General features: G+C 48.9%; 2 non-coding genes across 2 annotated transcripts; both read left to right on the top strand.

Annotated features, from left to right (window-relative positions):
• Positions 1 to 21509: 21509 nt before the first annotated feature.
• Trnaa-ggc (transfer RNA alanine (anticodon GGC)) lies at positions 21510 to 21582 on the top strand. The gene has a single exon. It is a non-coding gene; the product is annotated as a tRNA-Ala (tRNA).
• A 1416-nt stretch (positions 21583 to 22998) lies between these two features.
• Positions 22999 to 23071, top strand: Trnaa-ggc (transfer RNA alanine (anticodon GGC)). Its single transcript has one exon. It is a non-coding gene; the product is annotated as a tRNA-Ala (tRNA).
• The last annotated feature ends 4714 nt before the right edge of the window (positions 23072 to 27785 follow it).

Raw genomic sequence — 27785 nt, forward strand, 5'->3', positions numbered from 1 at the left:
CAACTACGATTCGATACAGAATGCACGAAACCTGAAAGACACCCTAACGGATACATAGAGAGTAGTGTTTGTCTGCTGAATAATGGGAGTGCAAGGCTCTGTGTCGTCTATATGGCTGTATGTAGCACCATTAGTCCTCGGGGCGGCGTTCGTAGCTCAGATGGTAGAGCGCTCACTTAGTATGCGAGAGGTACTGGGATCAATACCCAGTGCCTCCAAAATTTTTAACACACCTACGTGCGCACCTTGCCATGCTAGAGGAATAATTCATAACCAGCAGGTGTGTCTAGGAAGATACAAGCGAATGATTAGCATCCACAATTGACAAGCGTGCTGTTATTAGTGCGCAGGAAGCACCCTCCTCCCACGCCTCCACTTAATTTAGAAACACTACAAGTGTTCCCGTAAGATTCTCAAGCCTATGTCGGAAAGATCTGCCTTGCGCCGAGTTCACGTAAATCCCACTGCACATTCCTATTCTTTGGGTGCAGTCAGCTGCTACTGGTGTTGCTAGTTGTGACTGCTGATAACAGATGCCGTAGCAATCAATTCATGGAGTGAGTTGTATGTTTTGCGATAGTCTGTCTCTGACAAGCAAGCACAGGTGACATAGGTGCGAAAACAGGAAGCTTGCAGACCCTCGCTGCCTGCAGACACCGAGCAGCCACACTAGGAGGGCGGCCTAAGCCGTAGGCGAAATGTGCTCATTCGCTTTGGCGCGACGTCGAACTATAAATAAAGCTGTCACTAGCGTGAGCGTCGTGGAAAGTCGGAAAAGTCGGCTGCGAGGGTGAGTGCCAAGTTTGGGGAACGTTTCGTAGTATGCGCATTGCAATGGAGACGCGGAAACTTGTTGTGGCCCAGTGTTTTGCAGTTGGACGACAAGATTGGTACACAGTAGTAAAGAGCGAGGCACTGAGTTGGCATGAATAATGGAGTGCACAATGGGGCTCGAGATGTGTTTGTTACCTCAGGTGCTGTATTGTCGACAAGGAGTGAAAACGGAGCAATTTGTGACGGCTCTTTCAATTTAAGACGTTAAAAACAGACGGAATTTGCATTTGTAATACCAGAGCATCGAAACTACTTGGAACTTTTGTGTATATGAACGGGTCCGCGCCTTTGTACTCTGCTCCCTTCACCGCTACAAACCAACCAACCATCGTGTCCGTGCGCATCTGAGTCGCAAAGAATGGGGAATAGCACAGTTTGGTCGTGCATGGGGCGTAGCTCAGTTGGTAGAGCGTTCGCTTGGCATGTGAAAGGTCCAGGGCTCAAGCCGCGGCCCCTCAATTTTTTGTGGTCAGTGCATGGTAAGTGTTGGTCGCGGCGAACCTAAAGGCACGCAAGATGTTGCAAAGCCAGCGTCACAGACTGATATGATGTATATTGACGTAAGGAGAGCACGATGTAAGTGTGGGGAGCGGCTGTTATCGAGGTGTCATCGAGTGCAGATCTGTCTTAGGTATCGCGGCTTAACCTCATTGAAGTCTAGAGGGTGGAGAACACGTTGGTCTTACTCAGAGCGGTGTCCGAATTCTATTTTCGACGTTATACGTGCCACTTTCATTGTGGCCAACTACGATTCGATACAGAATGCACGAAACCTGAAAGACACCCTAACGGATACATAGAGAGTAGTGTTTGTCTGCTGAATAATGGGAGTGCAAGGCTCTGTGTCGTCTATATGGCTGTATGTAGCACCATTAGTCCTCGGGGGGGCGTTCGTAGCTCAGATGGTAGAGCGCTCACTTAGTATGCGAGAGGTACTGGGATCAATACCCAGTGCCTCCTAAATTTTTAACACACCTACGTGCGCACCTTGCCATGCTAGAGGAATAAGCAGGTGTGTCTAGGAAGATACAAGCGAATGATTAGCATCCACAATTGACAAGCGTGCTGTTATTAGTGCGCAGGAAGCACCCTCCTCCCACGCCTACACTTAATTTAGAAACAGTACAAGTGTTCCCGTAAGATTCTCAAGCCTATGTCGGAAAGATCCGCCTTGCGCCGAGTTCACGTAAATCCCACTGCACATTCCTATTCTTTGCGTGCAGTCAGCTGCTACTGGTGTTGCTAGTTGTGACTGCTGATAACAGATGCCGTAGCAATCAATTCATGGAGTGAGTTGTATGTTTTGCGATAGTCTGTCTCTGACAAGCAAGCACAGGTGACATAGGTGCGAAAACAGGAAGCTTGCAGACCCTCGCTGAGTGCAGACACGGAGCAGCCACACTAGGAGGGCGGCCTAAGCCGTAGGCGAAATGTGCTCATTCGATTTGGCGCGACGTCGAACTATAAATAAAGCTGTCACTAGCGTGAGCGTCGTGGAAAGTCGGAAAAGTCGGCTGCGAGGGTGAGTGCCAAGTTTGGGGAACGTTTCGTAGTATGCGCATTGCAATGGAGACGCGGAAACTTGTTGTGGCCCAGTGTTTTGCAGTTGGACGACAAGATTGGTACACAGTAGTAAAGAGCGAGGCACTGAGTTGGCATGAATAATGGAGTGCACAATGGGGCTCGAGATGTGTTTGTTACCTCAGGTGCTGTATGATTGTCGACAAGGAGTGAAAACGGAGCAATTTGTGACGGCTCTTTCAATTTAAGACGTTAAAAACAGACGGAATTTGCATTTCTAATACCAGAGCATCGAAACTACTTGGAACTTTTGTGTATATGAAAGGGTCCGCGCCTTTGTACTCTGCTCCCTTCACCGCTACAAACCAACCAACCATCGTGTCCGTGCGCATCTGAGTCGCAAAGAATGGAGAATAGCGCAGTTTGGTCGTGCATGGGGCGTAGCTCAGTTGGTAGAGCGTTCGCTTGGCATGTGAAAGGTCCAGAGCTCAAGCCGCGGCCCCTCAATTTTTTGTGGTCAGTGCATGGTAAGTGTTGGTCGCGGCGAACCTAAAGGCACGCAAGATGTTGCAAAGCCAGCGTCACAGACTGATATGATGTATACTGACGTAAGGAGAGCAAGATGTAAGTGTGGGGAGCGGCTGTTATCGAGGTGTCATCGAGTGCAGATCTGTCTTAGGTATCGCGGCTTAACCTCATTGAAGTCTAGAGGGTGGACAATACGTTGGTCTTACTCAGAGCGGTGTCCGAATTCTATTTTCGACGTTATACGTGCCACTTTCATTGTGGCCAACTACGATTCGATACAGAATGCACGAAACCTGAAAGACACCCTAACGGATACATAGAGAGTAGTGTTTGTCTGCTGAATAATGGGAGTGCAAGGCTCTGTGTCGTCTATATGGCTGTATGTAGCACCATTAGTCCTCGGGGGGGCGTTCGTAGCCCAGATGGTAGAGCGCTCACTTAGTATGCGAGAGGTACTGGGATCAATACCCAGTGCCTCCAAAATTTTTAACACACCTACGTGCGCACCTTGCCATGCAAGAGGAATAATTCATAACCAGCAGGTGTGTCTAGGAAGATACAAGCGAATGATTAGCATCCACAATTGACAAGCGTGCTGTTATTAGTGCGCAGGAAGCACCCTCCTCCCACGCCTACACTTAATTTAGAAACAGTACAAGTGTTCCCGTAAGATTCTCAAGCCTATGTCGGAAAGATCTGCCTTGCGCCGAGTTCACGTAAATCCCACTGCACATTCCTATTCTTTGCGTGCAGTCAGCTGCTACTGGTGTTGCTAGTTGTGACTGCTGATAACAGATGCCGTAGCAATCAATTCATGGAGTGAGTTGTATGTTTTGCGATAGTCTGTCTCTGACAAGCAAGCACAGGTGACATAGGTGCGAAAACAGGAAGCTTGCAGACCCTCGCTGCCTGCAGACACGGAGCAGCCACACTAGGAGGGCGGCCTAAGCCGTAGGCGAAATGTGCTCATTCGCTTTGGCGCGACGTCGAACTATAAATAAAGCTGTCACTAGCGTGAGCGTCGTGGAAAGTCGGAAAAGTCGGCTGCGAGGGTGAGTGCCAAGTTTGGGGAACGTTTCGTAGTATGCGCATTGCAATGGAGACGCGGAAACTTGTTGTGGCCCAGTGTTTTGCAGTTGGACGACAAGATTGGTACACAGTAGTAAAGAGCGAGGCACTGAGTTGGCATGAATAATGGAGTGCACAATGGGGCTCGAGATGTGTTTGTTACCTCAGGTGCTGTATTGTCGACAAGGAGTGAAAACGGAGCAATTTGTGACGGCTCTTTCAATTTAAGACGTTAAAAACAGACGGAATTTGCATTTGTAATACCAGAGCATCGAAACTACTTGGAACTTTTGTGTATATGAACGGGTCCGCGCCTTTGTACTCTGCTCCCTTCACCGCTACAAACCAACCAACCATCGTGTCCGTGCGCATCTGAGTCGCAAAGAATGGGGAATAGCGCAGTTTGGTCGTGCATGGGGCGTAGCTCAGTTGGTAGAGCGTTCGCTTGCCATCTGAAAGGTCCAGGGTTAAAGCCGCGGCGCCTCCATTTTTTGTGGTCAGTGTATGGTAAGTGTTGGTCGCGGCGAACCTAAAGGCACGCAAGATGTTGCAAAGCCAGCGTCACAGACTGATATGATGTATACTGACGTAAGGAGAGCAAGATGTAAGTGTGGGGAGCGGCTGTTATCGAGGTGTCATCGAGTGCAGATCTGTCTTAGGTATCGCGGCTTAACCTCATTGAAGTCTAGAGGGTGGACAACACGTTGGTCTTACTCAGAGCGGGGTCCTAATTCTATTTTCGACGTTATACGTGCCACTTTCATTGTGGCCAACTACGATTCGATACAGAATGCACGAAACCTGAAAGACACCCTAACGGATACATAGAGAGTAGTGTTTGTCTGCTGAATAATGGGAGTGCAAGGCACTGTGTCGTCTATATGACTGTATGTAGCACCATTAGTCTTCGGGGGGGGCGGGCGTAGCTCAGATGGTAGAGCGCTCACTTAGTATGCGAGAGGTACTGGGATCAATACCCAGTGCCTCCAAAATTTTTAACACACCTACGTGCGCAACTTGCCATGCAAGAGGAATAATTCATAACCAGCAGGTGTGTCTAGGAAGATACAAGCGAATGATTAGCATCCACAATTGACAAGCGTGCTGTTATTAGTGCGCAGGAAGCACCCTCCTCCCACGCCTACACTTAATTTAGAAACAGTACAAGTGTTCCCGTAAGATTCTCAAGCCTATGTCGGAAAGATCTGCCTTGCGCCGAGTTCACGTAAATCCCACTGCACATTCCTATTCTTTGCGTGCAGTCAGCTGCTACTGGTGTTGCTAGTTGTGACTGCTGATAACAGATGCCGTAGCAATCAATTCATGGAGTGAGTTGTATGTTTTGCGATAGTCTGTCTCTGACAAGCAAGCACAGGTGACATAGGTGCGAAAACAGGAAGCTTGCAGACCCTCGCTGCCTGCAGACACGGACAAGCCACACAAGGAGGGCGGCCTAAGCCGTAGGCGATATGTGCTCATTCGCTTTGGCGCGACGTCGAACTATAAATAATGCTGTCACTAGCGTGAGCGTTGCGTGAGCGTCATGGAAAGTCGGAAAAGTCGGCTGCGAGGGTGAGTGCCAAGTTTGGGGAACGTTTCGTAGTATGCGCATTGCAATGGAGACGCGGAAACTTGTTGTGGCCCAGTGTTTTGCAGTTGGACGACAAGATTGGTACACAGTAGTAAAGAGCGAGGCACTGAGTTGGCATGAATAATGGAGTGCACAATGGGGCTCGAGATGTGTTTGTTACCTCAGGTGCTGTATGATTGTCGACAAGGAGTGAAAACGGAGCAATTTATGACGGCGCTTTCAATTTAAGACGTTAAAAACAGACGGAATTTGCATTTGTAATACCAGAGCATCGAAACTACTTGGAACTTTTGTGTATATGAACGGGTCCGCGCCTTTGTACGCTGCTCCCTTCACCGCTACAAACCAACCAACCATCGTGTCCGTGCGCATCTTAGTCGCAAAGAATGGGGAATAGCGCAGATTGGTCGTGCATGGGGCGTAGCTCAGTTGGTAGAGCGTTCGCTTGGCATGTGAAAGGTCCAGGGTTCAAGCCGCGGCGCCTCCATGTTTTGTGGTCAGTGCATGGTAAGTGTTGGTCGCGGCGAACCTAAAGGCACGCAAGATGTTGCAAAGCCAGCGTCACAGACTGATATGATGTATACTGACGTAAGGAGAGCAAGATGTAAGTGTGGGGAGCGGCTGTTATCGAGGTGTCATCGAGTGCAGATCTGTCTTAGGTATCGCGGCTTAACCTCATTGAAGTCTAGAGGGTGGAGAACACGTTGGTCTTGTTCAGAGCGGTGTCCGAATTCTATTTTCGACGTTATACGTGCCACTTTCATTGTGGCCAACTACGATTCGATACAGAATGCACGAAACCTGAAAGACACCCTAAGGGATACATAGAGAGTAGTGTTTGTCTGCTGAATAATGGGAGTGCAAGGGTCTGTGTCGTCTATATGGCTGTATGTAGCACCATTAGTCTTCGGGGGGGCGGGCGTAGCTCTGATGGTAGAGCGCTCGCTTAGTATGCGAGAGGTACTGGGAATAATACCCAGTGCCTCCAGAATTTTTAACACACCTACATGCGCACCTTGAAATGCAAGTGGAATAATTCACAGCCAGCAGATGTGTCTAGGAAGATACAAGCTTGCACCGAGTTCACGTAAATCCCACTGCACATTCCTATTCTTTGCTTGGAGTCAGCTGCTACTGGTGTTGCTAGTTGTGACTTTTGATAACAGATGCCGTAGAAATCAATTCATGGAGTGAGTTGTATGTTTTGCGATAGTCTGTCTCTGACAAGCAAGCACAGGTGACATAGGTGCGAACACAGGAAGCTTGCAGACCCTCGCTGCCTGCAGACACCGAGCAGCCACACTAGGAGGGCGGCCTAAGCCGTAGGCGGAATGTGCTCATTCGCTTTGGCGCGTCGTCGAACTATAAATAATGCTGTCACTAGCGTGAGCGTTGCGTGAGCGTCGTGGAAAGTCGGAAAAGTCGGCTGCGAGGGTGAGTGCCAAGTTTGGGGAACGTTTCGTAGTATGCGCATTGCAATGGAGACGCGGAAACTTGTTGTGGCCCAGTGTTTTGCAGTTGGACGACAAGATTGGTACACAGTAGTAAAGAGCGAGGCACTGAGTTGGCATGAATAATGGAGTGCACAATGGGGCTCGAGATGTTTTTTTACCTCAGGTGCTGTATGATTGTCGACAAGGAGTGAAAACGGAGAAATTTATGACGGCTCTTTCAATTTAATACGTTAAAAACAGACGGAATTTGCATTTGTAATACCAGAGCATCGAAACTACTTGGAACTTTTGTGTATATGAACGGGTCCGCGCCTTTGTACTCTGCTCCCTTCACCGCTACAAACCAACCAACCATCGTGTCCGTGCGCATCTGATTTTCAAAGAATGGGGAATAGTGCAGTTTGCTCGTGCATGGGGCGTAGCTCAGTTGGTAGAGCGTTCGCTTGGCATGTGAAAGGTCCAGGGTTCAAGCCGCGGCCCCTCAATTTTTTGTGGTCAGTGCATGGTAAGTGTTGGTCGCGGCGAACCTAAAGGCACGCAAGATGTTGCGAAGCCAGCGTCACAGACTGATATGATGTATACTGACGTAAGGAGAACAAGATGTAAGTGTGGGGACCGGCTGTTATCCAGGTGTCATCGAGTGCAGATCTGTCTTAGGTATCGCGGCTTAACCTCATTGAAGTCTAGAGGGTGGAGAACACGTTGGTCTTACTCAGAGCGGTGTCCGAATTCTATTTTCGACGTTATACGTGCCACTTTCATTGTGGCCAACTACGATTCGATACAGAATGCACGAAACCTGAAAGACACCCTAACGGATACATAGAGAGTAGTGTTTGTCTGCTGAATAATGGGAGTGCAAGGCTCTGTGTCGTCTATATGGCTGTATGTAGCACCATTAGTCCTCGGGGCGGCGTTCGTAGCTCAGATGGTAGAGCGCTCACTTAGTATGCGAGAGGTACTGGGATCAATACCCAGTGCCTCCAAAATTTTTAACACACCTACGTGCGCACCTTGCCATGCTAGAGGAATAATTCATAACCAGCAGGTGTGTCTAGGAAGATACAAGCGAATGATTAGCATCCACAATTGACAAGCGTGCTGTTATTAGTGCGCAGGAAGCACCCTCCTCCCACGCCTCCACTTAATTTAGAGACACTACAAGTGTTCCCGTAAGATTCTCAAGCCTATGTCGGAAAGATCTGCCTTGCGCCGAGTTCACGTAAATCCCACTGCACATTCCTATTCTTTGGGTGCAGTCAGCTGCTACTGGTGTTGCTAGTTGTGACTGCTGATAACAGATGCCGTAGCAATCAATTCATGGAGTGAGTTGTATGTTTTGCGATAGTCTGTCTCTGACAAGCAAGCACAGGTGACATAGGTGCGAAAACAGGAAGCTTGCAGACCCTCGCTGCCTGCAGACACCGAGCAGCCACACTAGGAGGGCGGCCTAAGCCGTAGGCGAAATGTGCTCATTCGCTTTGGCGCGACGTCGAACTATAAATAAAGCTGTCACTAGCGTGAGCGTCGTGGAAAGTCGGAAAAGTCGGCTGCGAGGGTGAGTGCCAAGTTTGGGGAACGTTTCGTAGTATGCGCATTGCAATGGAGACGCGGAAACTTGTTGTGGCCCAGTGTTTTGCAGTTGGACGACAAGATTGGTACACAGTAGTAAAGAGCGAGGCACTGAGTTGGCATGAATAATGGAGTGCACAATGGGGCTCGAGATGTGTTTGTTACCTCAGGTGCTATATGATTGTCGACAAGGAGTGAAAACGGAGCAATTTGTGACGGCTCTTTCAATTTAAGACGTTAAAAACAGACGGAATTTGCATTTGTAATACCAGAGCATCGAAACTACTTGGAACTTTTGTGTATATGAACGGGTCCGCGCCTTTGTACTCTGCTCCCTTCACCGCTACAAACCAACCAACCATCGTGTCCGTGCGCATCTGAGTCGCAAAGAATGGGGAATAGCACAGTTTGGTCGTGCATGGGGCGTAGCTCAGTTGGTAGAGCGTTCGCTTGGCATGTGAAAGGTCCAGGGCTCAAGCCGCGGCCCCTCAATTTTTTGTGGTCAGTGCATGGTAAGTGTTGGTCGCGGCGAACCTAAAGGCACGCAAGATGTTGCAAAGCCAGCGTCACAGACTGATATGATGTATATTGACGTAAGGAGAGCAAGATGTAAGTGTGGGGAGCGGCTGTTATCGAGGTGTCATCGAGTGCAGATCTGTCTTAGGTATCGCGGCTTAACCTCATTGAAGTCTAGAGGGTGGACAACACGTTGGTCTTACTCAGAGCGGTGTCCGAATTCTATTTTCGACGTTATACGTGCCACTTTCATTGTGGCCAACTACGATTCGATACAGAATGCACGAAACCTGAAAGACACCCTAACGGATACATAGAGAGTAGTGTTTGTCTGCTGAATAATGGGAGTGCAAGGCTCTGTGTCGTCTATATGGCTGTATGTAGCACCATTAGTCCTCGGGGGGGCGTTCGTAGCTCAGATGGTAGAGCGCTCACTTAGTATGCGAGAGGTACTGGGATCAATACCCAGTGCCTCCAAAATTTTTAACACACCTACGTGCGCACCTTGCCATGCTAGAGGAATAAGCAGGTGTGTCTAGGAAGATACAAGCGAATGATTAGCATCCACAATTGACAAGCGTGCTGTTATTAGTGCGCAGGAAGCACCCTCCTCCCACGCCTAAACTTAATTTAGAAACAGTACAAGTGTTCCCGTAAGATTCTCAAGCCTATGTCGGAAAGATCTGCCTTGCGCCGAGTTCACGTAAATCCCACTGCACATTCCTATTCTTTGCGTGCAGTCAGCTGCTACTGGTGTTGCTAGTTGTGACTGCTGATAACAGATGCCGTAGCAATCAATTCATGGAGTGAGTTGTATGTTTTGCGATAGTCTGTCTCTGACAAGCAAGCACAGGTGACATAGGTGCGAAAACAGGAAGCTTGCAGACCCTCGCTGCCTGCAGACACCGAGCAGCCACACTAGGAGGGCGGCCTAAGCCGTAGGCGAAATGTGCTCATTCGCTTTGGCGCGACGTCGAACTATAAATAAAGCTGTCACTAGCGTGAGCGTCGTGGAAAGTCGGAAAAGTCGGCTGCGAGGGTGAGTGCCAAGTTTGGGGAACGTTTCGTAGTATGCGCATTGCAATGGAGACGCGGAAACTTGTTGTGGCCCAGTGTTTTGCAGTTGGACGACAAGATTGGTACACAGTAGTAAAGAGCGAGGCACTGAGTTGGCATGAATAATGGAGTGCACAATGGGGCTCGAGATGTGTTTGTTACCTCAGGTGCTATATGATTGTCGACAAGGAGTGAAAACGGAGCAATTTGTGACGGCTCTTTCAATTTAAGACGTTAAAAACAGACGGAATTTGCATTTGTAATACCAGAGCATCGAAACTACTTGGAACTTTTGTGTATATGAACGGGTCCGCGCCTTTGTACTCTGCTCCCTTCACCGCTACAAACCAACCAACCATCGTGTCCGTGCGCATCTGAGTCGCAAAGAATGGGGAATAGCACAGTTTGGTCGTGCATGGGGCGTAGCTCAGTTGGTAGAGCGTTCGCTTGGCATGTGAAAGGTCCAGGGCTCAAGCCGCGGCCCCTCAATTTTTTGTGGTCAGTGCATGGTAAGTGTTGGTCGCGGCGAACCTAAAGGCACGCAAGATGTTGCAAAGCCAGCGTCACAGACTGATATGATGTATATTGACGTAAGGAGAGCAAGATGTAAGTGTGGGGAGCGGCTGTTATCGAGGTGTCATCGAGTGCAGATCTGTCTTAGGTATCGCGGCTTAACCTCATTGAAGTCTAGAGGGTGGACAACACGTTGGTCTTACTCAGAGCGGTGTCCGAATTCTATTTTCGACGTTATACGTGCCACTTTCATTGTGGCCAACTACGATTCGATACAGAATGCACGAAACCTGAAAGACACCCTAACGGATACATAGAGAGTAGTGTTTGTCTGCTGAATAATGGGAGTGCAAGGCTCTGTGTCGTCTATATGGCTGTATGTAGCACCATTAGTCCTCGGGGGGGCGTTCGTAGCTCAGATGGTAGAGCGCTCACTTAGTATGCGAGAGGTACTGGGATCAATACCCAGTGCCTCCAAAATTTTTAACACACCTACGTGCGCACCTTGCCATGCTAGAGGAATAAGCAGGTGTGTCTAGGAAGATACAAGCGAATGATTAGCATCCACAATTGACAAGCGTGCTGTTATTAGTGCGCAGGAAGCACCCTCCTCCCACGCCTAAACTTAATTTAGAAACAGTACAAGTGTTCCCGTAAGATTCTCAAGCCTATGTCGGAAAGATCTGCCTTGCGCCGAGTTCACGTAAATCCCACTGCACATTCCTATTCTTTGCGTGCAGTCAGCTGCTACTGGTGTTGCTAGTTGTGAGTGCTGATAACAGATGCCGTAGCAATCAATTCATGGAGTGAGTTGTATGTTTTGCGATAGTCTGTCTCTGACAAGCAAGCACAGGTGACATAGGTGCGAAAACAGGAAGCTTGCAGACCCTCGCTGCCTGCAGAACGGAGCAGCCACACTAGGAGGGCGGCCTAAGCCGTAGGCGAAATGTGCTCATTCGCTTTGGCGCGACGTCGAACTATAAATAAAGCTGTCACTAGCGTGAGCGTCGTGGAAAGTCGGAAAAGTCGGCTGCGAGGGTGAGTGCCAAGTTTGGGGAACGTTTCGTAGTATGCGCATTGCAATGGAGACGCGGAAACTTGTTGTGGCCCAGTGTTTTGCAGTTGGACGACAAGATTGGTACACAGTAGTAAAGAGCGAGGCACTGAGTTGGCATGAATAATGGAGTGCACAATGGGGCTCGAGATGTGTTTGTTACCTCAGGTGCTGTATGATTGTCGACAAGGAGTGAAAACGGAGCAATTTGTGACGGCTCTTTCAATTTAAGACGTTAAAAACAGACGGAATTTGCATTTCTAATACCAGAGCATCGAAACTACTTGGAACTTTTGTGTATATGAAAGGGTCCGCGCCTTTGTACTCTGCTCCCTTCACCGCTACAAACCAACCAACCATCGTGTCCGTGCGCATCTGAGTCGCAAAGAATGGAGAATAGCGCAGTTTGCTCGTGCATGGGGCGTAGCTCAGTTGGTAGAGCGTTCGCTTGGCATGTGAAAGGTCCAGGGCTCAAGCCGCGGCCCCTCAATTTTTTGTGGTCAGTGCATGGTAAGTGTTGGTCGCGGCGAACCTAAAGGCACGCAAGATGTTGCAAAGCCAGCGTCACAGACTGATATGATGTATACTGACGTAAGGAGAGCAAGATGTAAGTGTGGGGAGCGGCTGTTATCGAGGTGTCATCGAGTGCAGATCTGTCTTAGGTATCGCGGCTTAACCTCATTGAAGTCTAGAGGGTGGACAATACGTTGGTCTTACTCAGAGCGGTGTCCGAATTCTATTTTCGACGTTATACGTGCCACTTTCATTGTGGCCAACTACGATTCGATACAGAATGCACGAAACCTGAAAGACACCCTAACGGATACATAGAGAGTAGTGTTTGTCTGCTGAATAATGGGAGTGCAAGGCTCTGTGTCGTCTATATGGCTGTATGTAGCACCATTAGTCCTCGGGGGGGCGTTCGTAGCCCAGATGGTAGAGCGCTCACTTAGTATGCGAGAGGTACTGGGATCAATACCCAGTGCCTCCAAAATTTTTAACACACCTACGTGCGCACCTTGCCATGCAAGAGGAATAATTCATAACCAGCAGGTGTGTCTAGGAAGATACAAGCGAATGATTAGCATCCACAATTGACAAGCGTGCTGTTATTAGTGCGCAGGAAGCACCCTCCTCCCACGCCTACACTTAATTTAGAAACAGTACAAGTGTTCCCGTAAGATTCTCAAGCCTATGTCGGAAAGATCTGCCTTGCGCCGAGTTCACGTAAATCCCACTGCACATTCCTATTCTTTGCGTGCAGTCAGCTGCTACTGGTGTTGCTAGTTGTGAGTGCTGATAACAGATGCCGTAGCAATCAATTCATGGAGTGAGTTGTATGTTTTGCGATAGTCTGTCTCTGACAAGCAAGCACAGGTGACATAGGTGCGAAAACAGGAAGCTTGCAGACCCTCGCTGCCTGCAGAACGGAGCAGCCACACTAGGAGGGCGGCCTAAGCCGTAGGCGAAATGTGCTCATTCGCTTTGGCGCGACGTCGAACTATAAATAAAGCTGTCACTAGCGTGAGCGTCGTGGAAAGTCGGAAAAGTCGGCTGCGAGGGTGAGTGCCAAGTTTGGGGAACGTTTCGTAGTATGCGCATTGCAATGGAGACGCGGAAACTTGTTGTGGCCCAGTGTTTTGCAGTTGGACGACAAGATTGGTACACAGTAGTAAAGAGCGAGGCACTGAGTTGGCATGAATAATGGAGTGCACAATGGGGCTCGAGATGTGTTTGTTACCTCAGGTGCTGTATGATTGTCGACAAGGAGTGAAAACGGAGCAATTTGTGACGGCTCTTTCAATTTAAGACGTTAAAAACAGACGGAATTTGCATTTGTAATACCAGAGCATCGAAACTACTTGGAACTTTTGTGTATATGAAAGGGTCCGCGCCTTTGTACTCTGCTCCCTTCACCGCTACAAACCAACCAACCATCGTGTCCGTGGGCATCTGAGTCGCAAAGAATGGGGAATAGCGCAGTTTGGTCGTGCATGGGGCGTAGCTCAGTTGGTAGAGCGTTCGCTTGGCATGTGAAAGGTCCAGGGCTCAAGCCGCGGCCCCTCAATTTTTTGTGGTCAGTGCATGGTAAGTGTTGGTCGCGGCGAACCTAAAGGCACGCAAGATGTTGCAAAGCCAGCGTCACAGACTGATATGATGTATACTGACGTAAGGAGAGCTAGATGTAAGTGTGGGGAGCGGCTGTTATCGAGGTGTCATCGAGTGCAGATCTGTCTTAGGTATCGCGGCTTAACCTCATTGAAGTCTAGAGGGTGGACAACACGTTGGTCTTACTCAGAGCGGTGTCCGAATTCTATTTTCGACGTTATACGTGCCACTTTCATTGTGGCCAACTACGATTCGATACAGAATGCACGAAACCTGAAAGACACCCTAACGGATACATAGAGAGTAGTGTTTGTCTGCTGAATAATGGGAGTGCAAGGCTCTGTGTCGTCTATATGGCTGTATGTAGCACCATTAGTCCTCGGGGGGGCGTTCGTAGCTCAGATGGTAGAGCGCTCACTTAGTATGCGAGAGGTACTGGGATCAATACCCAGTGCCTCCAAAATTTTTAACACACCTACGTGCGCACCTTGCCATGCAAGAGGAATAATTCATAACCAGCAGGTGTGTCTAGGAAGATACAAGCGAATGATTAGCATCCACAATTGACAAGCGTGCTGTTATTAGTGCGCAGGAAGCACCCTCCTCCCACGCCTACACTTAATTTAGAAACAGTACAAGTGTTCCCGTAAGATTCTCAAGCCTATGTCGGAAAGATCTGCCTTGCGCCGAGTTCACGTAAATCCCACTGCACATTCCTATTCTTTGCGTGCAGTCAGCTGCTACTGGTGTTGCTAGTTGTGACTGCTGATAACAGATGCCGTAGCAATCAATTCATGGAGTGAGTTGTATGTTTTGCGATAGTCTGTCTCTGACAAGCAAGCACAGGTGACATAGGTGCGAAAACAGGAAGCTTGCAGACCCTCGCTGCCTGCAGACACGGAGCAGCCACACTAGGAGGGCGGCCTAAGCCGTAGGCGAAATGTGCTCATTCGCTTTGGCGCGACGTCGAACTATAAATAAAGCTGTCACTAGCGTGAGCGTCGTGGAAAGTCGGAAAAGTCGGCTGCGAGGGTGAGTGCCAAGTTTGGGGAACGTTTCGTAGTATGCGCATTGCAATGGAGACGCGGAAACTTGTTGTGGCCCAGTGTTTTGCAGTTGGACGACAAGATTGGTACACAGTAGTAAAGAGCGAGGCACTGAGTTGGCATGAATAATGGAGTGCACAATGGGGCTCGAGATGTGTTTGTTACCTCAGGTGCTGTATGATTGTCGACAAGGAGTGAAAACGGAGCAATTTGTGACGGCTCTTTCAATTTAAGACGTTAAAAACAGACGGAATTAGCATTTGTAATACCAGAGCATCGAAACTACTTGGAACTTTTGTGTATATGAACGGGTCCGCGCCTTTGTACTCTGCTCCCTTCACCGCTACAAACCAACCAACCATCGTGTCCGTGCGCATCTGAGTCGCAAAGAATGGGGAATAGCGCAGTTTGGTCGTGCATGGGGCGTAGCTCAGTTGGTAGAGCGTTCGCTTGGCATGTGAAAGGTCCAGGGTTCAAGCCGCGGCGCCTCCATTTTTTGTGGTCAGTGTATGGTAAGTGTTGGTCGCGGCGAACCTAAAGGCACGCAAGATGTTGCAAAGCCAGCGTCACAGACTGATATGATGTATACTGACGTAAGGAGAGCAAGATGTAAGTGTGGGGAGCGGCTGTTATCGAGGTGTCATCGAGTGCAGATCTGTCTTAGGTATCGCGGCTTAACCTCATTGAAGTCTAGAGGGTGGACAACACGTTGGTCTTACTCAGAGCGGTGTCCGAATTCTATTTTCGACGTTATACGTGCCACTTTCATTGTGGCCAACTACGATTCGATACAGAATGCACGAAACCTGAAAGACACCCTAACGGATACATAGAGAGTAGTGTTTGTCTGCTGAATAATGGGAGTGCAAGGCTCTGTGTCGTCTATATGGCTGTATGTAGCACCATTAGTCCTCAGGGGGGCGTTCGTAGCTCAGATGGTAGAGCGCTCACTTAGTATGCGAGAGGTACTGGGATCAATACCCAGTGCCTCCAAAATTTTTAACACACCTACGTGCGCACCTTGCCATGCAAGAGGAATAATTCATAACCAGCAGGTGTGTCTAGGAAGATACAAGCGAATGATTAGCATCCACAATTGACAAGCGTGCTGTTATTAGTGCGCAGGAAGCACCCTCCTCCCACGCCTACACTTAATTTAGAAACAGTACAAGTGTTCCCGTAAGATTCTCAAGCCTATGTCGGAAAGATCTGCCTTGCGCCGAGTTCACGTAAATCCCACTGCACATTCCTATTCTTTGCGTGCAGTCAGCTGCTACTGGTGTTGCTAGTTGTGACTGCTGATAACAGATGCCGTAGCAATCAATTCATGGAGTGAGTTGTATGTTTTGCGATAGTCTGTCTCTGACAAGCAAGCACAGGTGACATAGGTGCGAAAACAGGAAGCTTGCAGACCCTCGCTGCCTGCAGACACGGAGCAGCCACACTAGGAGGGCGGCCTAAGCCGTAGGCGAAATGTGCTCATTCGCTTTGGCGCGACGTCGAACTATAAATAAAGCTGTCACTAGCGTGAGCGTCGTGGAAAGTCGGAAAAGTCGGCTGCGAGGGTGAGTGCCAAGTTTGGGGAACGTTTCGTAGTATGCGCATTGCAATGGAGACGCGGAAACTTGTTGTGGCCCAGTGTTTTGCAGTTGGACGACAAGATTGGTACACAGTAGTAAAGAGCGAGGCACTGAGTTGGCATGAATAATGGAGTGCACAATGGGGCTCGAGATGTGTTTGTTACCTCAGGTGCTGTATGATTGTCGACAAGGAGTGAAAACGGAGCAATTTGTGACGGCTCTTTCAATTTAAGACGTTAAAAACAGACGGAATTTGCATTTGTAATACCAGAGCATCGAAACTACTTGGAACTTTTGTGTATATGAACGGGTCCGCGCCTTTGTACTCTGCTCCCTTCACCGCTACAAACCAACCAACCATCGTGTCCGTGCGCATCTGAGTCGCAAAGAATGGGGAATAGCGCAGTTTGGTCGGGCATGGGGCGTAGCTCAGTTGGTAGAGCGTTCGCTTGCCATCTGAAAGGTCCAGGGTTCAAGCCGCGGCGCCTCCATTTTTTGTGGTCAGTGTATGGTAAGTGTTGGTCGCGGCGAACCTAAAGGCACGCAAGATGTTGCAAAGCCAGCGTCACAGACTGATATGATGTATACTGACGTAAGGAGAGCAAGATGTAAGTGTGGGGAGCGGCTGTTATCGAGGTGTCATCGAGTGCAGATCTGTCTTAGGTATCGCGGCTTAACCTCATTGAAGTCTAGAGGGTGGACAACACGTTGGTCTTACTCAGAGCGGTGTCCGAATTCTATTTTCGACGTTATACGTGCCACTTTCATTGTGGCCAACTACGATTCGATACAGAATGCACGAAACCTGAAAGACACCCTAACGGATACATAGAGAGTAGTGTTTGTCTGCTGAATAATGGGAGTGCAAGGCTCTGTGTCGTCTATATGACTGTATGTAGCACCATTAGTCTTCAGGGGGGCGGGCGTAGCTCAGATGGTAGAGCGCTCACTTAGTATGCGAGAGGTACTGGGATCAATACCCAGTGCCTCCAAAATTTTTAACACACCTACGTGCGCACCTTGCCATGCAAGAGGAATAATTCATAACCAGCAGGTGTGTCTAGGGAGATACAAGCGAATGATTAGCATCCACAATTGACAAGCGTGCTGTTATTAGTGTGCAGGAAGCACCCTCCTCCCACGCCTACACTTAATTTAGAAACAGTACAAGTGTTCCCGTAAGATTCTCAAGCCTATGTCGGAAAGATCTGCCTTGCGCCGAGTTCACGTAAATCCCACTGCACATTCCTATTCTTTGCGTGCAGTCAGCTGCTACTGGTGTTGCTAGTTGTGACTGCTGATAACAGATGCCGTAGCAATCAATTCATGGAGTGAGTTGTATGTTTTGCGATAGTCTGTCTCTGACAAGCAAGCACAGGTGACATAGGTGCGAAAACAGGAAGCTTGCAGACCCTCGCTGCCTGCAGACACGGAGCAGCCACACTAGGAGGGCGGCCTAAGCCGTAGGCGAAATGTGCTCATTCGCTTTGGCGCGACGTCGAACTATAAATAAAGCTGTCACTAGCGTGAGCGTCGTGGAAAGTCGGAAAAGTCGGCTGCGAGGGTGAGTGCCAAGTTTGGGGAACGTTTCGTAGTATGCGCACTGCAATGGAGACGCGGAAACTTGTTGTGGCCCAGTGTTTTGCAGTTGGACGACAAGATTGGTACACAGTAGTAAAGAGCGAGGCACTGAGTTGGCATGAATAATGGAGTGCACAATGGGGCTCGAGATGTGTTTGTTACCTCATGTGCTGTATGATTGTCGACAAGGAGTGAAAACGGAGCAATTTGTGACGGCTCTTTCAATTTAAGACGTTAAAAACAGACGGAATTTGCATTTGTAATACCAGAGCATCGAAACTACTTGGAACTTTTGTGTATATGAATGGGTCCGCGCCTTTGTACTCTGCTCCCTTCACCGCTACAAACCAACCAACCATCGTGTCCGTGCGCATCTGAGTCGCAAAGAATGGGGAATAGCGCAGTTTGGTCGTGCATGGGGCGTAGCTCAGTTGGTAGAGCGTTCGCTTGGCATGTGAAAGGTCCAGGGCTCAAGCCGCGGCCCCTCAATTTTTTGTGGTCAGTGCATGGTAAGTGTTGGTCGCGGCGAACCTAAAGGCACGCAAGATGTTGCAAAGCCAGCGTCACAGACTGATATGATGTATACTGACGTAAGGAGAGCAAGATGTAAGTGTGGGGAGCGGCTGTTATCGAGGTGTCATCGAGTACAGATCTGTCTTAGGTATCGCGGCTTAACCTCATTGAAGTCTAGAGGGTGGACAACACGTTGGTCTTACTCAGAGCGGTGTCCGAATTCTATTTTCGACGTTATACGTGCCACTTTCATTGTGGCCAACTACGATTCGATACAGAATGCACGAAACCTGAAAGACACCCTAACGGATACATAGAGAGTAGTGTTTGTCTCCTGAATAATGGGAGTGCAAGGGTCTGTGTCGTCTATATTGCTGTATGTAGCACCATTTTTAACACACCTACATGCGCACCTTGCCATGCAAGAGGAATAATTCACAACCAGCAGATGTGTCTAGGAAGATACAAGCGAATGATTAGCATCCACAATTGACAAGCGTGCTGTTATTAGTGCGCAGGAAGCACCCTCCTCCCACGCCTACACTTAATTTAGAAACAGTACAAGTGTTCCCGTAAGATTCTCAAGCCTATGTCGGAAAGATCTGCCTTGCGCCGAGTTCACGTAAATCCCACTGCACATTCCTATTCTTTGCGTGCAGTCAGCTGCTACTGGTGTTGCTAGTTGTGACTGCTGATAACAGATGCCGTAGCAATCAATTCATGGAGTGAGTTGTATGTTTTGCGATAGTCTGTCTGTGACAAGCAAGCACAGGTGACATAGGTGCGAACACAGGAAGCTTGCAGACCCTCGCTGCCTGCAGACACCGAGCAGCCACACTAGGAGGGCGGCCTAAGCCGTAGGCGAAATGTGCTCATTCGCTTTGGCGCGACGTCGAACTAATAAATAATGCTGTCACTAGCGTGAGCGTCGTGGAAAGTCGGAAAAGTCGGCTGCGAGGGTGTGTGCCAAGTTTGGGGAGCGTTTCGTAGTATGCGCAGTGCAATGGAGACGCGGAAACTTGTTGTGGCCCAGTGTTTTGCAGTTGGACGACAAGATTGGTACACAGTAGTAAAGAGCGAGGCACTGAGTTGGCATGAATAATGGAGTGCACAATGGGGCTCGAGATGTGTTTGTTACCTCAGGTGCTGTATGATTGTCGACAAGGAGTGAAAACGGAGCAGTTTGTGACGGCTCTTTCAATTTAAGACGTTAAAAACAGACGGAATTTGCATTTGTAATACCAGAGCATCGAAACTACTTGGAACTTTTGTGTATATGAACGGGTCCGCGCCTTTGTACTCTGCTCCCTTCACCGCTACAAACCAACCAACCATCGTGTCCGTGCGCATCTGAGTCGCAAAGAATGGGGAATAGCGCAGTTTGGTCGTGCATGGGGCGTAGCGCAGTTGGTAGAGCGTTCGCTTGGCATGTGAAAGGTCCAGGGTTCAAGCCGCGGCGCCTCCATCATTTGTGGTCAGTTCATGGTAAGTTTTGGTCGCGGCGAACCTAAGGGCACGCAAGATGTTGCAAAGCCAGCGTCACAGACTGATATGATGTATATTGACGTAAGGAGAGCAAGATGTAAGTGTGGGGACCGGCTGTTATCGAGGTGTCATCGAGTGCAGATCTGTCTTAGGTATCGCGGCTTAACCTCATTGAAGTCTAGAGGGTGGAGAACACGTTGGTCTTACTCAGAGCGGTGTCCGAATTCTATTTTCGACGTTATACGTGCCACTTTCATTGTGGCCAACTACGATTCGATACAGAATGCACGAAACCTGAAAGACACCCTAACGGATACATAGAGAGTAGTGTTTGTCTGCTGAATAATGGGAGTGCAAGGGTCTGTGCCGTCTATATGGCTGTATGTAGCACCATTAGTCTTCTGTTGGGGCCTGCGTAGCTCAGATGGTAGAGCACTCGCTTAGTGTGTGAGAGGTACTGGGATCAATACCCAGTGCCTCCAGAATTTTTAACACACCTACATGCGCACCTTGCCATGCAAGAGGAATAATTCACAACCAGCATATGTGTCTAGGAAGATACAAGCGAATGATTAGCATCCACAATTGACAAGCGCGCTGTTATTAGTGCGCAGGAAGCACCCTCCTCCCACGCCTACACTTAATTTAGAAACAGTACAAGTGTTCCCGTAAGATTCTCAAGCCTATGTCGGGAAGATCTGCCTTGCGCCGAGTTCACGTAAATCCCACTGCACATTCCTATTCTTTGCGTGCAGTCAGCTGCTACTGGTGTTGCTAGTGGTGACTGCTGATAACAGATGCCGTAGCAATCAATTCATGGAGTGAGTTGTATGTTTTGCGATAGTCTGTCTCTGACAAGCAAGCACCGGTGACATAGGTGCGAAAACAGGAAGCTTGCAGAACCTCGCTGCCTGCAGACACCGAGGAGCCACACTAGGAGGGCGGCCTAAGCCGTAGGCGAAATGTGCTCATTCGCTTTGGCGCGACGTCGAACTAATAAATAATGCTGTCACTAGCGTGAGCGTCGTGGAAAGTCGGAAAAGTCGGCTGCGAGGGTGTGTGCCAAGTTTGGGGAGCGTTTCGTAGTATGCGCAGTGCAATGGAGACGCGGAAACTTGTTGTGGCCCAGTGTTTTGCAGTTGGACGACAAGATTGGTACACAGTAGTAAAGAGCGAGGCACTGAGTTGGCATGAATAATGGAGTGCACAATGGGGCTCGAGATGTGTTTGTTACCTCAGGTGCTGTATGATTGTCGACAAGGAGTGAAAAAGGAGCAATTTGTGACGGCTCTTTCAATTTAAGACGTTAAAAACAGACGGAATTTGCATTTGTAATACCAGAGCATCGAAACTACTTGGAACTTTTGTGTATATGAACGGGTCCGCGCCTTTGTACTCTGCTCCCTTCACCGCTACAAACCAACCAACCATCGTGTCTGTGCGCATCTGAGACACAAAGAATGGGGAGTAGAGCAGTTTGCTCGTGCATGGGGCGTAGCTCAGTTGGTAGAGCGTTCGCTTGGCATGTGAAAGGTCCAGAGTTCAAGCCGCGGCGCCTCAATTTTTTGTGGTCAGTGAATGGTAAGTGTTGGTCGCGGCGAACCTAAAGGAACGCAAGATGTTGCAAAGCCAGCGTCACAGACTGATATGATGTATACTGACGTAAGGAGAGCAAGATGTAAGTGTGGGGACCGGCTGTTATCGAGGTGTCATCGAGTGCAGATCTGTCTTAGGTACCGCGGCTTAACCTCATTGAAGTCTAGAGGGTGGACAACACGTTGGTCTTACTCAGAGCGGTGTCCGAATTCTATTTTCGACGTTATACGTGCCACTTTCATTGTGGCCAACTACGATTCGATAAAGAATGCACGAAACCTGAAAGACACCCTAACGGATACATAGAGAGTAGAGTTTGTCTGCTGAATAATGGGAGTGCAAGGGTCTGTGTCGTCTATATGGCTGTATGTAGCACCATTTTTAACACACCTACATGCGCACCTTGCCATGCAAGAGGAATAATTCACAACCAGCAGATGTGTCTAGAAAGATACAAGCGAATGATTAGCATCCACAATTGACAAGCGTGCTGTTATTAGTGCGCAGGAAGCACCCTCCTCCCACGCCTACACTTAATTTAGTAACAGTACAAGTGTTCCCGTAAGATTCTCAAGCCTATGTCGGAAAGATCTGCCTTGCGCCGAGTTCACGTAAATCCCACTGCACATTCCTATTCTTTGCGTGCAGTCAGCTGCTACTGGTGTTGCTAGTTGTGACTGCTGATAACAGATGCCGTAGCAATCAATTCATGGAGTGAGTTGTATGTTTTGCGATAGTCTGTCTCTGACAAGCAAGCACAGGTGACATAGGTGCGAACACAGGAAGCTTGCAGACCCTCGCTGCCTGCAGACACCGAGCAGCCACACTAGGAGGGCGGCCTAAGCCGTAGGCGAAATGTGCTCATTCGCTTTGGCGCGACGTCGAACTAATAAATAATGCTGTCACTAGCGTGAGCGTCGTGGAAAGTCGGAAAAGTCGGCTGCGAGGGTGTGTGCCAAGTTTGGGGAGCGTTTCGTAGTATGCGCAGTGCAATGGAGACGCGGAAACTTGTTGTGGCCCAGTGTTTTGCAGTTGGACGACAAGATTGGTACACAGTAGTAAAGAGCGAGGCACTGAGTTGGCATGAATAATGGAGTGCACAATGGGGCTCGAGATGTGTTTGTTACCTCAGGTGCTGTATGATTGTCGACAAGGAGTGAAAACGGAGCAATTTGTGACGGCTCTTTCAATTTAAGACGTTAAAAACAGACGGAATTTGCATTTGTAATACCAGAGCATCGAAACTACTTGGAACTTTTGTGTATATGAACGGGTCCGCGCCTTTGTACTCTGCTCCCTTCACCGCTACAAACAAACCAACCATCGTGTCCGTGCGCATCTGAGTCGCAAAGAATGGGGAATAGCGCAGTTTGCTCGTGCATGGGGCGTAGCTCAGTTGGTAGAGCGTTCGCTTGGCATGTGAAAGGTCCAGAGTTCAAGCCGCGGCGCCTCAATTTTTTGTGGTCAGTGCATGGTAAGTGTTGGTCGCGGCGAACCTAAAGGCACGCAAGATTTTGCAAAGCCAGCGTCACAGACTGATATGATGTATACTGACGTAAGGAGAGCAAGATGTAAGTGTGGGGACCGGCTGTTATCGAGGTGTCATCGAGTGCAGATCTGTCTTAGGTATCGCGGCTTAACCTCATTGAAGTCTAGAGGGTGGACAACACGTTGGTCTTACTCAGAGCGGTGTCCGAATTCTATTTTCGACGTTATACGTGCCATTTTCATTGTGGCCAACTACGATTCGATACAGAATGCATGAAACCTGAAAGACACCCTAACGGATACATAGAGAGTAGTGTTTGTCTGCTGAATAATGGGAGTGCAAGGGTCTGTGTCGTCTATATAGCTGTATGTAGCACCATTAGTCTTCGGGGGGGGCGGGCGTAGCTCAGATGGTAGTGCGCTCGCTTAGTATGCGAGCGGTACTGGGATCAATAGCCAGTGCTTCCAGAATTTTTAACACACCTACATGCGCACCTTGCCATGCAAGAGGAATAATTCACAACCAGCAGATGTGTCTAGAAAGATACAAGCGAATGATTAGCATCCACAATTGACAAGCGTGCTGTTATTAGTGCGCAGGAAGCACCCTCCTCCCACGCCTACACTTAATTTAGAAACAGTACAAGTGTTCCCGTAAGATTCTCAAGCCTATGTCGGAAAGATCTGCCTTGCGCCGAGTTCACGTAAATCCCACTGCACATTCCTATTCTTTGCGTGCAGTCAGCTGCTACTGGTGTTGCTAGCTGTGACTGCTGATAACACATGCCGTAGCAATCAATTCATGGAGTGAGTTGTATGTTTTGCGATAGTCTGTCTGTGACAAGCAAGCACAGGTGACATAGGTGCGAACACAGGAAGCTTGTAGACCCTCGCTGCCTGCAGACACCGAGCAGCCACACTAGGAGGGCGGCCTAAGCCGTAGGCGAAATGTGCTCATTCGCTTTGGCGCAACGTCGAACTATTAATAATGCTGTCACTAGCGTGAGCGTTGCATGAGCGTCTTGGAAAGTCGGAGAAGTCGGCTGCGAGGGTGAGTGCCAAGTTTGGGGAACGTTTCGTAGTATGCGCATTGCAATGGAGACGCGGAAACTTGTTGTGGCCCAGTGTTTTGCAGTTGGACGACAAGATTGGTACACAGTAGTAAAGAGCGAGGCACTGAGTTGGCATGAATAATGGAGTGCAAAATGGGGCTCGAGATGTGTTTGTTACCTCAGGTGCTGTATAATTGTCGACAAGGAGTGAAAACGGAGCAATTTGTGACGGCTCTTTCAATTTAAGACGTTAAAAACAGACGGAATTTGCATTTGTAATACCAGAGCATCGAAACTACTTGGAACTTTTGTGTATATGAACGGGTCCGCGCCTTTGTACTCTCCTCCCTTCACCGCTACAAACCAACCAACCATCGTGTCCATGCGCATCTGAGTCGCAAAGAATGGGGAATAGCGCAGTTTGGTCGTGCATGGGGCGTAGCTCAGTTGGTAGAGCGTTCGCTTGGCATGTGAAAGGTCCAGGGTTCAAGCCGCGGCGCCTCCATTTTTTGTGGTCAGTGCATGGTAAGTGTTGGTCGCGGCGAACCTAAAGGAACGCAAGATGTTGCAAAGCCAGCGTCACAGACTGATATGATGTATACTGACGTAAGGAGAGCAAGATGTAAGTGTGGGGACCGGCTGTTATCGAGGTGTCATCGAGTGCAGATCTGTCTTAGGTATCGCGGCTTAACCTCATTGAAGTCTAGAGGGTGGACAACACGTTGGTCTTACTCAGAGCGGTGTCCGAATTCTATTTTCGACGTTATACGTGCCACTTTCATTGTGGCCAACTACGATTCGATACAGAATGCACGAAACCTGAAAGACACCCTAACGGATACATAGAGAGTAGTGTTTATCTGCTGAATAATGGGAGTGCAAGGGTCTGTGTCGTCTATATGGCTGTATGTAGCACCATTTTTAACACACCTACATGCGCACCTTGCCATGCAAGAGGAATAATTCACAACCAGCAGATGTGTCTAGGAAGATACAAGCGAATGATTAGCATCCACAATTGACAAGCTCGCTGTTATTAGTGCGCAGGAAGCACCCTCCTCCCACGCCTACACTTAATTTAGAAACAGTACAAGTGTTCCCGTAAGATTCTCAAGCCTATGTCGGAAAGATCTGCCTTGCGCCGAGTTCACGTAAATCCCACTGCACATTCCTATTCTTTGCGTGCAGTCAGCTGCTACTGGTGTTGCTAGTTGTGACTGCTGATAACAGATGCCGTAGCAATCAATTCATGGAGTGAGTTGTATGTTTTGCGATAGTCTGTCTCTGACAAGCAAGCACAGGTGACATAGGTGCGAACACAGGAAGCTTGCAGACCCTCGCTGCCTGCAGACACCGAGCAGCCACACTAGGAGGGCGGCCTAAGCCGTAGGCGAAATGTGCTCATTCGCTTTGGCGCGACGTCGAACTATAAATAATGCTGTCACTAGCGTGAGCGTCGTGGAAAGTCGGAAAAGTCGGCTGCGAGGGGGAGTGCCAAGTTTATGGAGCGTTTCGTAGTGTGCGCAGTGCAATGGAGACGCGGAAACTTGTTGTGGCCCAGTGTTTTGCAGTTGGACGACAAGATTGGTAGACAGTAGTAAAGAGCGAGGCACTGAGTTGGCATGAATAATGGAGTGCACAATGGGGCTCGAGATGTGTTTGTTACCTCAGGTGCTGTATGATTGTCGACAAGGAGTGAAAAAGGAGCAATTTGTGACGACTCTTTCTATTTAAGACGTTAAAAACAGACGGAATTTGCATTTGTAATACCAGAGCATCGAAACTACTTGGAACTTTTGTGTATATGAACGGGTCCGCGCCTTTGTACTCTGCTCCCTTCACCGCTACAAACCAACCAACCATCGTGTCCATGCGCATCTGAGTCGCAAAGAATGGGGAATAGCGCAGTTTGGTCGTGCATGGGGCGTAGCTCAGTTGGTAGAGCGTTCGCTTGGCATGTGAAAGGTCCAGGGTTCAAGCCGCGGCGCCTCCATTTTTTGTGGCCAGTGCATGGTAAGTGTTGGTCGCGGCGAACCTAAAGGAACGCAAGATGTTGCAAAGCCAGCGTCACAGACTGATATGATGTATACTGACGTAAGGAGAGCAAGATGTAAGTGTGGGGACCGGCTGTTATCGAGGTGTCATCGAGTGCAGATCTGTCTTAGGTATCGCGGCTTAACCTCATTGAAGTCTAGAGGGTGGACAACACCTTGGTCTTACTCAGAACGGTGTCCGAATTCTATTTTCGACGTTATACGTGCCACTTTCATTGTGGCCAACTACGATTCGATACAGAATGCACGAAACCTGAAAGACACCCTAACGGATACATAGAGAGTAGTGTTTGTCTGCTGAATAATGGGAGTGCAAGGGTCTGTGTCGTCTATATGGCTGTATGTAGCACCATTAGTCTTCAAGGGGGGGGGGGGGGGGCGTAGCTCAGATGGTAGAGCGCTCGCTTAGTATGCGAGAGGTGCTGGGATCAATAGCCAGTGCCTCCAGAATTTTTAACACACCTACATGCGCACCTTGCCATGCAAGAGGAATAATTCACAACCAGCAGATGTGTCTAGGAAGATACAAGCGAATGATTAGCATCCACAATTGACAAGCGCGCAGTTATTAGTGCGCAGGAAGCACCCTCCTCCCACGCCTACACTTAGTTTAGAAACAGTACAAGTGTTCCCGTAAGATTCTCAAGCCTATGTCGGAAAGATCTGCCTTGCGCCGAGTTCACGTAAATCCCACTGCACATTCCTATTCTTTGCGTGCAGTCAGCTGCTACTGGTGTTGCTAGTTGTGACTGCTGATAACAGATGCCGTAGCAATCAATTCATGGAGTGAGTTGTATGTTTTGCGATAGTCTGTCTCTGACAAGCAAGCACAGGTGACATAGGTGCGAACACAGGAAGCTTGCAGACCCTCGCTGCCTGCAGACACCGAGCAGCCACACTAGGAGGGCGGCCTAAGCCGTAGGCGAAATGTGCTCATTCGCTTTGGCGCGACGTCGAACTATAAATAATGCTGTCACTAGCGTGAGCGTTGCGTGAGCGTCGTGGAAAGTCGGAAAATTCGGCTGCGAGGGTGAGTGCCAAGTTTGGGGAGCGTTTCGTAGTGTGCGCAGTGCAATGGAGACACGGAAACTTGTTGTGGCCCAGTGTTTCGCAGTTGGACGACAAGATTGGTACACAGTAGTAAAGAGCGAGGCACTGAGTTGGCATGAATAATGGAGTGCACAATGGGGCTCGAGATGTGTTTCTTACCTCAGGTGCTGTATGATTGTCGACAAGGAGTGAAAAAGGAGCAATTTGTGACGACTCTTTCAATTTAAGACGTTAAAAACAGACGGAATTTGCATTTGTAATACCAGAGCATCGAAACTACTTGGAACTTTTGTGTATATGAACGGGTCCGCGCCTTTGTACTCTGCTCCCTTCACCGCTACAAACCAACCAACCATCGTGTCCGTGCGCATCTGAGTCGCAAAGAATGGGGAATAGCGCAGCTTGGTTGTGCATGGGGCGTAGCTTAGTTGGTAGAGCGTTCGCTTGGCATGTGAAAGGTCCAGGGTTCAAGCCGCGGCGCCTCCATTTTTTGTGGTCAGTGCATGGTAAGTGTTAGTCGCGGC

Source organism: Schistocerca gregaria, chromosome 10 (genome assembly GCF_023897955.1).
Source record: "Schistocerca gregaria isolate iqSchGreg1 chromosome 10, iqSchGreg1.2, whole genome shotgun sequence".
Taxonomy (NCBI): domain Eukaryota; kingdom Metazoa; phylum Arthropoda; class Insecta; order Orthoptera; family Acrididae; genus Schistocerca; species Schistocerca gregaria.